Raw genomic sequence first — 12,429 nt, 5'->3', positions numbered from 1 at the left:
ATTTCCTTTTTCTTCTTAAAGTTTATTTACTTTGAGCTGGGGAGGGGCAGAGAGACCGGGAGAGAGAGAATCCCAAGTAGGCTCCGCACGGTCAGCGTAGAGCCCGACGCGGGGCTTGAACTCACGAACCGTGAGATCATGACCTGAGCCGAAATCGAGGGTTGGACGCTTAACCGGCTGAGCCACCCGGGCGCCCCGGAATCAGTACTCTTGCAAAAGAGATCTCACTGAGCTCCTTAGCCCCTTCCGCCGTGCGAAGGTACGCTGAGAAGAGGGCGCTCACCTGACTGCGCCGGCACCCTGACCTTGGTCTTCAGCCTCCGGCATTGTGAGCGGTGGTGAATTTCTGTTATCAGCCACACAGTTGGTGGTATTCTGGTACAGCATCATTCTGGTACAGATGTCATCTTGGGCTTGAGGGGAGCTGACATCTGTTCAATTCAGCGAAGGAGGGTATCACCGAGGAGATGGAATTTGACCTGAGTCCAGAAACACCGGCAGGACACCTACAGATAAACGTCGGAGGGAAAAGTGCAGTCTAGAAAAAAGTAGCAATCTGAACCTAATCACCGTGGTGCGAAGCATTTTTCTAACTTGTGAAGTACAGACCCGGACCGTTTTGGGTGAAGGGGAAGAGATGTGTTCGAAATACAGATTCCTGGGCCCCAGCCTCAGAGTTTTCCATTTCCAAGCACTTAAGAATCACAAGGCTTGTTTATCAAGGGGGGCGAGGGGCCTGAGAAAGAGGGAGGGAGAGCATCCCAAGCAGGCTCCGTGTTGTCTGCACAGAAGCCGATGCGCGGCTCGAACCCACGAACCATGCGATCGTGGCCTGAACTGAAATCAAGAGTCCAGACCCTTGACTTGACTGAGCCACCCAGGTGATTTTGATACAGGTGTTTCATACAGCACACTTTGAGAACCACCGGCCTGGTCCGGCGATGGCTTTGTACAGATAGAGAAACTGAGGCTCGGAGAGGAGAGTGACCCGGTGGCCAACAGGACCCATTTCTGGGGGGGGGGTGGTGCTGTAAAAGGTTCTTTCATCTCAGGTGGGCTCGGAGCCGTGCTCCCTAAAGTCTCTTCTAATTTGTACTTGACTGTAAATTTAATATCCTTTTTATGATACTTGAAAGACCTGCGTAATTTCACGGTCTGGCCATTACTGCCGGCATTAAAGAAATGACTGTTACTGGTACTTAATATATCTTCCCCCGTTTCCTCTTTTATATAGAGAGCACGTATGCGGAGAGCAAACACCTGTTCTCCCAGGGTGGGTTCGACAGGCCGTGACTTGCCTCTCCTGTCAGGCCTCCAATGTTCCCTCCCCCCCCCCCCCCCCCCCCCCCCCGTTTTGACCATATAAAAAAAGGAATAATACCTTTACCACAAGTATCTCCCACTGTTCCTTAGATCCCCGTGGGTCTCCAGACGGCCTCGAGCTCTAACTTTCAAGTTATTTTAGAGGTTGAAATAGGGGAGATGATGGATGCGAGCACTAATCGGTACTTCCCTCCGTCCCCATCTTCAGAGGCGAGGTGCGCGGCAGGTGGCAGTGAGGCGGGAGATTGCACCTTTCCCCACCCCTGGCTCACCACCACCCGAGTTCCTGCACGTTACCCCTCCATTGAACGAAGGATCGTGGCGTGGCACTGAGAGGGAAAACGCATCACGGTTCGGCTTCATAACGTCGCGTGGGCTCCTGATTCTTTTGAGTTTGGGAGGCTTGCCGGAAGAACACCACAGAAAACGATTTGTGGGGGAATGAAATGTACGGTCTCCATGTACAATTTCCTTTCCCCACTAATAGAAGATGGGGGACCGCAGCACCGTTGGTCCAGAATAGGAGCGTTGAGGCAGCTAAAATACCTTCGATTTGAGGGGGCGCCTGGGTGGCTCAGTCGGTTAAGCGTCCGACTTCGGCTCAGGTCACGATCTCGAGGTGTGTGAGTCCGAGCCCCGCGTCGGGCTCTGTGCTGACAGCTCGGAGCCTGGAGCCTGCTTCCCAGTCTGTGGCCGCCCCCCCCCCCCGCTCCTCCCCTGCTCATGCTCTCTCTCTGCCTCAAAAATAAATAAAAACATTAAAAATTTTTTTTTTTTTAAATATCTTCAATTTTGTCTTCCCGCAAGTCTGGCAGGCATGGTGCAGTGAGTGGGGGACAGTAAGAAAGAGACCCAACCCGTTTTCCTCCCTCTGTCTGAGTGGCCACTAGTTTCCGTTCCTTTGACTGAGTTCTTTCCTGCCCTGGCTAGGACGGCGTGCACTATGCTTAAGCATCTCTTTTGAGTTTGGAGGTGGGGGGTGAGCGGACAGACTCATGCACTGAGTAATTTTTCGTATGCAAAGCATCTGGCTAATTCTTCTGCCTAAACAATGGGTAAGACCCACAAAGACTTGGTTCTCCTCAGTTGCCTACATGCTGGCTTGCTGTGTAGCCTCCGAGGGAGCTACTTCTGTAAACAGATGACGGACCCCAGCATGGGGGAGAACCTTCTAGCATATAGATTGAGTTAAGAATACTCATTTAGATTTAATAGAATAATTAGTGAGATAATTATTGAGATAAATGGCATGCCATGTTACTAATTGAATATTGCATAAACAAGATATAGTGGCAGTGAGCCACAAAGCGTTTCACCAAAGGTCATATTTCACGAAATCTGTAAGATGTCCCAGGCTGCAAATAACTATCACTCTGATTCTAAGATATATACGGTAAATAGAATTAGGGTCTTGATGGGTACCGCCTTTTCTTCAGCTGGTCTAAAGAGGTCTGTCAGCTAATAATATGTACTGGACGTTGATTTGCGTGTTGGCCTGTCCTGGGATCTGCGGAAAATCGGTATTTTATGGTCCTGAAGGCTAATTGAGTTATAGGGACGTTGACTAGATGCCCAAAACGTGGAAGTTATGGTCTATGGATATTACATGGGCTAGCACTTTCTTCCCCTTACGTAGGTTGCTAGGGTATTAGATAACACACTGCAACAATGAGCATTAGGAGACCTTCGAGTTGTATAGCACACGGAAGCCTTTATAACCTCTGAATGTGTCTGAGATGAGCAATTAGGGTAAAACACCCAGACTTGGAGTCCAAACCAAGCTCTGCCTGTTGCGGACTTTGTGCAACAAAGGTGACCCCTCCTTCTCGAAGCTGGGGTTGGAGATACAGACAAGCGCAATAGGGAACGTGAGAGCACCTGATGTTAGTAGAAGCCCAGTCAGTGTTTCCTTTTCTTTTACAGACACAAACCAGTTTGCAAACAAGCGATTGAATGCATTGATTCATTTGGAACCAGATACTAACCTTCTTCACATGTACCTGTTTGAACCCATCATTATCTTTTCCATATGGTCCCAGTGTGCTTAAGAGTGTTCACTTGGATGTCATGCTTCCAAGTCGTGACTTGCCCGTTCATTAACCGTGACATGTAGGTCAGGTTATATATTCTCGGTGCTTGAGTTTCCTCATCTGTAATCTGGAACAATCCGAGTGCCTGCCCCACATGACCATTCTAAAGATTCTATCCTACATGCAATATTGCTTTGCACGGCCCCAGTCCACATCAAGCAGCCAGTTAATGTTAGCTATCGATCTTGCGTTGGAATAAGAGGCACGCAGCAGATTTATGCAGACCGTCAACAGTTTGGGGGAGCTAACGGTGTGGACTGTGGAGTTTCTGATGTGTTCGGGTGCCTCAATCATTCTCCACAACTCAAGTAGTCTTTGGTACCGGGAAGCATCATTGATCATTATAACAAAATTATAAGGCCCGTTCATTTATTCTGTCACTCAACAACAAATGGTCGTTGGGTGCGTAATAAGTACTACAAAATACCACGGTTCTTCCTCTCATGGAGTTTCTAATGTTGGTCATTTGTGGAGTACTACCCTTGGTGCCGGAAGAACCTGCACCAGTGCCTTGAGATGTTTACAGTCCAGTCGAACCACCTTGCATCCTTTCTGGACCAAGACGAAATGTAACTAGAGAAATGGTATAGTCTAGCCGGGTTGATCGGGAATAGGTACATAAAAATAAACAATAAAGGATGGTGTGGCTGGGCACCAGGTGAGTGACACAGATGATGCTAGAAGAGGTCAAAGAAGGAAATGATCAGTGAGGGCAACTGAAGATCTAACAGGCTCCAGGATGATGGGAGTCGGGACTGGTGAGTGGAACTCGGGCCAGATCTTTGGGAGTACAAGCCAGACTTAGAGGTCTGGGAGCCAAGGGGATTATAAATAATGAGGAAAGACGAGGCAGAGATGTGTGTGGCAAGTTGAGGGAGCATAGACTACTTTGGCCCAAGGAGAGATCTTTATATAGGATGTTACATGTCGCTGGCACCATACAATCGAAGCAAGCAGGAAGCGTATTTGGAGGAACTTGCGTATGAGGTGAGCAATTTAGGCTACCACGGAGGTTGTCTAAACCGGAAGATAATACGTACAAAGTGATGTTTTGGGAAGCCGAAGATCGCAGTATGTGTACCGAGTTATGTGGGTACATATTCGAGTAGATTTATCCGTAAGGAGCAGTGTCACCACGCCCTCCCAAGAAGATGAGGACCGGGGTGGCAATAATCGCAACGAAAGAAGTGTTTCGACACCACTACCTCCGCAAACTTAGTCTAAGGAGTTAATTAAACAGTGGTGCCAAGATGTACGTACAGATGTATTTACGAGACGTACATATCCTAGCATCCTACACACTCTTTAAATCAAACATCACAAAGGTGGTGCAAATCTGTTTTAACCTCGCCTGTCCCACACCCCGTTGGACTCTTGGCCTGCTCCATAGGCACTGTCGCGAGTTGGGTGGTAATCCTCTCCACGCCCGTTTTCATATTGTTACTACCATGAATGCATCTAGAAACAATTGCAGTGCTATTTAGAAGGGTTTAACTTGATCTAAGCGGTACCTCGTGCACGACATCCCCAGTTTCGAAACTCATTTGGTCAACAGACACAGCTGTAGCTGAGTAGTTTTCAAACTTGAAGCATGTGTCTGAACCACCCCGAGGGCTTGTTAAACCACAGCTTGCCGCCTTGTAGGGTTTTGATCCAGAACGTGTGGAGGAGGTCCCAGGAATTTACATGGCTGACAAATTTCTGGGACCACGTTTTTGTTTTTTTTTTTTAAGGGATTCTTTGTTTATTTTTGAAAGAGAGAGTGAGCCGGAGGGGGAGGAGCAGAGAGAGTGCGGGGCGGGGCGGGGGGGGGGATCCAAAGTGGACTTTGGACTGAGAGCAGAGAGCCTGATGCGGGGCTCCATCTCAAAAACTGAGATCGTGACCTGAGCCAAAGTCGGACGCTTAACTGACTGAGCCACCTAGGTGCCCGTTGGGAACCGTCATTTGAGAACCATTGCTGTTGTTCCTTCAGTTTAGTGAAACAATATCAACCGGGTCATTGTCTGAAGGTTCCACTATATAGTTTTCTAGTCTTGTGTCGATGGACACTTGTTTTCAGCTTTGCACAATTATAAACAAGATCGTGGTAGGCACTGTTTGTTGTGTATGTGTTCCTGCGCCCTCGTGTGAGTTTCTATAGCGTACAGAGTAGGGAGTGCAACTTGATCCTCAGCTTCATGAGATTTTGCCAAATTATTATTCCAAGTGCTGATACCAATTTATATCCTTCCCTTTCCTGAAGTGCACACGTCCGTGTGTCAGATTTCCAGGTCTTCTACATGTTTGCAAACACTGGCTAACGTCCAGCTACAAACTTTTGCAGTCTAATGAATATTGTTTTAATTTACATTTTCCTGTTCATTGGTAGGTTGCATACCTTTTTGTATATATCATTGGCCTTTTGAGTTTAACATTTTTTTTTTACATTTTATTTATTTTTGAGAGAGAGAGAGAGAGAGAGAGCGAGCACAAGTGGGGGAGGGGCAGAGAGAGAGGGAGACACAGAATCTGAAGCAGGCTCCTGGCTCTGAGCTGTCAGCACAGAGCCCGACACAGGGCTCGAACTCCCGGACAGGGCGATCATGACCTGAGCTGAAGTCAGACGCTTAACCAACTGAGCCTCCCAGGTGCCCCTGGCCTTTTGAGTTTATATGCGTTATTTTAGATCTGTGCTGTTCAGCAGAAGTACAATGTGAGTCACCTATGTAATTTAAAAATTTCTAGCACCCATCTTAAAGTAAAAAGAAACAGGTGAGTTGATTTGAATATATTTAATCCGGTATATCCAAAATATTACTTCGATATTTAGTCATAATTACAGTATTTTTATATTACATCTTTTTTAAAGGATTTTATTTTGTTGGTTTATTCATTATTTTTTAATGTTTATTTTTGAGAGAGAGAGAGAGACAATGCGAGTGGGTGAGGGGCACAGAGAGAGGGAGACACAGAATCCAAAGCAGGCTCCAAGCTCTGAGCTGTCAGCACCCAGAAAGTGCAGTGTTCATGTCCGATGCCCTTTGGGACGGAGAAGTTGCAAAACAGTTTCACCCGCTCTATAACTTGTCTTCTCACTGTGTACGTGTTGGTTTATATTTTTAACGCTACTTACTTTTAATGTAGCTGTACTTATAATTGGTTCCATTATGATGTGGGCTTTCCTGTGTCTTGTTTAAGAAAACTTTCAGGGGCGCCTGGGTGGCTCGGTCGGTTGAGCGTCCGACTTCGGCTCAGGTCATGATCTCACGGTTCGTGGGTTCGAGCCCCGCATCGGGCTCTGTGCTGACGGCTCAGAGCCTGGAGCCTGCTTCGGATTCTGTGTCTCCCTCTCTCTCTGCCCCTCCCCCACTCATGCTCTGTCTCTGTCTCAAAAATAAATAAACATTAAAAAAAAAAAACTTTCATGCCCCCAGGGGCACCTAGGTGGCTCAGTCCTTCGACTTCAGCTAAGGTCGTGCATCTAGCTCCTCTGTCACCCCCTCTCTTTGCCTCTCCCTGCTTGCGTGCGCTCTGTCTCTCTTTCTCTCTAAAATAAACACTGGGGGGAAAAAAGATTGATACCCCCAAATCTTAAAAATGTTCTGCAAAATTTTCATTGCCCAGTGTTAAGTTTCTTTTAGCATTGAAGATTTTAATCCGGTGGCCATCTACTTTTATGAACGTTGTTACATGTGGGGATCTAATGAAAAAATTTTCTCCATGGAGTGCACCAGTGGTCTCCGTGCTGTTTATTGAATAGTCCCCCATATTCCATTATTTGTGATAGAACCTTCCTTCTGCATCAGGTTTCCATAGAGTGTGGGTTTGTTTCTGTGTTCCATGTTCTGTTCCATTGGTCCATCACTATGACAACATCTCAGTGTTTTGATTACTAAAGCTTTAAAAACGAAGTTTGGTATTTGTGAGAATGACTCTCTCCACTTTGCTTTCCTCTAAAATTGCCTTGGACCTCTGCCCTTTCGTGTGAATTTTGGGATCAGCTTATTAAGTTCCACGAAAACCCATTTTGATTGGAACTATATATGCTGTTAAGGGGAACTTAAGGAACTATATATGCTGTTAAGGGGAATTTACCATCCACGGTCATGTTTTATTTATTCACTTGTGAAAGTCTTACGTACTGTCAGTGACGTTTTACAATTTCTTCCAGAAAAGTATGTTATTTATAGGTACTTGAGATTTAAAAAAAATTTTTTTTTTAATTTTAAGTAATCTCTACCCCTGAGGTGGGGCTCGAGCCCACAAACCCCAAGATCAAGAGTCACACGGGGCGCCTGGGTGGCCCGTCGGTTAAGCCTCAGACTTCGGCTCAGGTCATGATCTCACAGTTCGTGGGTTCGAGCCCCGCATCGGGCTCTGTGCTGACGGCTCGGAGCCTGGAGCCTGCTTCGGATTCTGTGTCTCCCTCTCTCTCTGCCCCTCCCCCACTCACACTCTGTCTCTCGCTCTCAAAAAATAAATAAAAAACATTAAAAAAATTTTTTAAAAAAGTCACACGCTCCACCTCCTGAGCCAGCCAGGCGCCCCTAAACATTTGTTTTCTAATTTTTGCTTGCTACTGTAGAAGAATGCCCCTTTCTCGTCACCTCTTCGTGTGTACCTGGAAATCCCTTACCTGTTCTGGATCTCTTCCAGTTTTGCTGTTCGCAGAAAAGCATGTAGCTGCAATCACACTGTATTCATCCTTTGGTGTTGGCGTCCTTTCACTTAGCCATGAGTGTCAGATTTATCCATATTGTTGCATATATTCATGGCATCAGGTTTTCTTGCCGACTAGAATTCTATTGCATGGATATACTACAATCCATTCATTCACCACTTGCGTGACATTTGAGTGTTTCCAGTTTCTGGTGATTACGAATAAAGCTGCTGTGAACATTCAAATCCGATGTTGTGTGGGCAACTTCAGTTTTCCTTTTTTTTCGATAGGTGTCTAGGGCTTGGGATAAATATGTTTAACTTTATAAGAAACTGATAACCCATTTACCAAAGAGACTGGGCCGTTTTGCATTCTTCCCAGTAATATGCTAAGAATTTCAGTTGCTCCATTGTAATGGAGTCGAGATATTTCACTGTGTTTTTAATTTTCATTTGCTTAATGACCATTGTTTTTTTTTCCTTAATATTTTGATTTTTTAGTATATGTGTTGCCGAAGCGAGCACAATATTTTGATTTTTTAAAAAATTTTCTTTTTTTTTTTTAACGTTTGTTTATTTTTGAAAGACAGAAACAGAGCGCAAGTGGGGGCGGGGCAGAGAGAGAGGGAGACACAGAATCCGAAGCAGGCGCCAGGCTCTGAGCTGTTGGCACAGAGCCCGATGCGGGGCTCGAACCCACGAACCGGGAGATCACGACCGGAGCTGAAGTCAGGCGATTAAAACGACTGAGCCACCCGGGCATCCCTTTAACGAAAATTGTTAAAACATGTCTTCGTATAGTTAATTTGCCATCTGTGTATTGTGTTTGGTAAAGTCTGATAAAATAGTGTGTGTTTTATAGGCCAAGCATGTTGAGTTTTGATGAAGTCAAGTTTATCAGTGCTTTCGTTTATGGATCATTCTCTCTGTGTCGTGTCTAAAGGCTCTTTGCTCCACCCAGGATCACAAAACTTTTATCCTATGTTTCCTTTGTAAGTTTTGTTTTACATGTAGGCCCATGATCCATTTTGAATTAATTTTGGGACAGAACGCGTGGTATGGAGTTACACTCACTTTTTGGCCTACGGATACCCGCAGTTTCCAGCACTGTTGAGAAGACTATCATCTATTCAATTGCTTTTGCACCATTGTCAAGAATGAACTGACTGTGGTGTCTGGGGCTATTTTGTACTTTTGTATCAAAGAGCTTTTACTGAGCTGTAACTCCTGCAACAGAAAATGCACCTGTTGTAAGTGAGCAAGTCAGTGGTTTTTACTTCAAAGGGTTGTGCAACCGGGGCCCCTGAGTGGCTCAGTGGGTTAGGTGTCTGACTCTTGATTTTGGCTCAGGTCAGGATCTCACAGTTCACGGGTTCAAGCCCTGCATCGGGCTCTGTGCGCACAGCCTGCGTGGGAGTCTCTCTCTTCCTCCCCTGCTCACGCTCTGACTTTCTCTCAAAATAAATAAATGCGCTTAACAAAAAAGAGTTGTGCAACCATGACAATATAACTTTAGAACCTTTCCATCACCCTAAAGAGAAAGAAACCTGGTGCTCCCTGGCAGTCAATCACCTGTAGGCAGTTACCATTCTACTTTGTGTCTCTGCCGATTTTCCTCTTCTGGGCATATCTCCTAAGTACGATCATACGACACATGGTCTTTTGGGACTGTTTTTTTTTTTTTTTTTCCCCCACATAGCCTAATATTATCAAGGATCACGCATGTTGTAGCATTTATCTGCACTCCACTCTTTCTTACTGAAGAAGAGTATTCCCTTGCATGGACATAAAACAATTTGATTATCCATTTATCAGTTGACGAACGAACGCCTGGGTTGCTTCCATGTTTTTGGCTTACTGTGAATAATGCTACTATGTATATTCATGTGCAGGCTTTTGTGTGGACAGCGTATCTTGCTTCCAGATACCTCCAAGTGGTGTGGCTGGGTCATGTGGGAACCATGTCTAACTTCTTGTGGAACTTCCAAACCGTTTTCCAAAGTGGCGGCCTCATTCTGCACGCCCGCCAGCAATAGAAGATGATTCCGATGTTTCTCCTACTACCTCTCCAACGCTTGTTATAGTCTGGCTTTTTATTAATAGCCATTTTTCTGCTTACGAAGTGGTATCTCATTGAGTGTTTGATTTGATTTGCGCGTCCCAAATGACTAACCCCGTTGCACGTCTTTTCGAGGGCTTTTTGGCCATTCGTGTATCTATGCAAATTCCTTACTCATTTTTAATTGGCGTATTGGTTTTCTGTTTAATTGTAAGAATTCTGGCTTGCAAATATTATTCCCAGTGTGTTGGAGGCATCACTTCCTTGAAGGCATTCTTTTTTTTTTTTTAAGTTTCTTAAAATTTTTATTTATTTTGAGATAGAGATGGAGAGCAAGTGGGGGATGGGCAAAGAGTGAGGGAGAGACAGAATCCCAAGCAGGCTCCAACGCTGTCAGCACAGAGCCTGATGCCGTGCTTGAACTCCTAAACCACGTGGTCTTGACCTGAGCCGAAGTCAGGTGTTGGACACTTAACCAACTCAGCCACCCAGGCTCCCTGAAGGTATTCTTCGAAACAGAAAACTTTAATTTTTGTTTTTTTTTTGAGAAAGAGCGAGAGAGCACACGTGCTCACGCGGGGGAGTAGCAGACAGAGGGGGACAGAGGATCCAAAGCTGGCTCTGTGCTGACAGCAGACAGCCAGGTGCGGGGCTCGAACTGACGAACCATGAGATCATGACCTGAGCCGAAGTCGGATGCTTAACTGACTGAGCCACCCAGGTGCCCCCCAAAATATAAAATTTTGATGAGGGGTGCCTGGCTGGTTTCAGTTGGTAGAGCATGAGACTCTTGACCTCGGGGTTGTAGGTTGGAGCCCCCTGTTGGGTGTAGAGGTTACTTAAAATATTTAAAAAAAAAAAAAAGAAGAAATTTTGGTGAAACTCAATGACCCTTTTATTTGCGCAAACTTTTAATTGTGCACTTTGTGCAAGAAATTATTGTCCAACTGAATCATGAAGATTTCCTACTATTTTCTTCTAAGAATTTTATATATAAGCTCTTATATTTAGTTCTGTGGGCTATTTTGCATTTTTCTGTGTGGCATGAGTAGAGGTCCAAGTTTATCATCTATCGTGTGGATGTTTAGTTGTCCCTGCACAGGACTCTTTTTAGACTGTCCACTCTTCCATTTATTTGTGTGGCTTTCTCCAATACCATGCTGTCTTAATTCCTGTAGATTTATGGTAAGTCTTCTATGTGAGGCCTCCAACACTGTTCTTTGAATAATTGGTTTTACTATTCTAGTTACTGTTCCTTTCCATCCAGATTTTATATTTCTCTTGTCATGAATGCTTATTATGTTAGTTTGCCCGTGGTTTCTCTTGCATTCTTGGCGAAGGTGACCATAAGCCTGTCGTGGGATCGTTGAGTGCGACGGCCGAGAAACAATTCTTGAGGTATTTTGCGGTGCAACTTACTTTATTCGAGTAGCTTGGGGACAGGACCCGTGGGCAGAAAGAGCTGCTCTTTTGCTGTGTGAAGGTGGCAGTCGTATGCTTTGTGATCAAGGAGGAAGGGGATGTGTTTTTCTTTGAATTTCTTTCTGTGAAACTACTGTCGTGAGATTTCTCTGGTGCTTATCATTCAGCTTGATAACTTTTTTTTTTAAATTTTTTTTAATGTTTATTTTTGAGAGAGAAAGAGAGCGTGAGCAGGGGAGGGACAGGGAGGGAGGGAGGGAGGCACAGAATCCGAAGCAGGCTCCAGGCTCTGAGCTGTCGGCGCAGAGCCCGAGCCCCCTTTTTCTCTTGTCTATCTTTTTGATGAAAGTATAATGTTTTTAGGGTGCCAGGTTTATCCTCAGGCCTCATTTTGAACTCCTTTACTTGTATGAGCCATGACCTTATCTTCTGTATGTAGGTGACTATTAAAATTCAAGACTCTAGATACCTTTATGGCTGTGCCAGTATGAGGTCATATGCTCACTGCCCTGGTTTTCAGGTTCCTCTTTATTTTTGGTCTTTGGTGATTTTTTTTTTCCTTACTTTCACACGAGTTCAGGTAAGCATTTATAAGCCTGGCTTTTAAATAAAATTCCTCACTTCTGGATATTATATAGCAGGATGGTTTTTGGGGGGTTCCTAGTCTCCTACATGATTGAAACATGTGAAGATTTTGACATTGTTTCTAAATGGGGGAAAAAGTAGAAATGACCCAGCTAATTTTCTTTAAATGTCTATTTATTGACTTTTGAGAGAGAGTGAGAGAGGGAGCGAGCGCGCGAGCAGGTAGGGGACAGAGAGAGAGGGAGAGAGAGAATCCCAAGCAGGATCTGTGCTGTGATCGCAGAGCCCGATGCAGGACTTGAACTCACA

Source organism: Lynx canadensis, chromosome X, assembly GCF_007474595.2.
Source record: "Lynx canadensis isolate LIC74 chromosome X, mLynCan4.pri.v2, whole genome shotgun sequence".
In the NCBI taxonomy this organism is placed as follows: domain Eukaryota; kingdom Metazoa; phylum Chordata; class Mammalia; order Carnivora; family Felidae; genus Lynx; species Lynx canadensis.
This window is presented reverse-complemented; position numbering follows the sequence as displayed.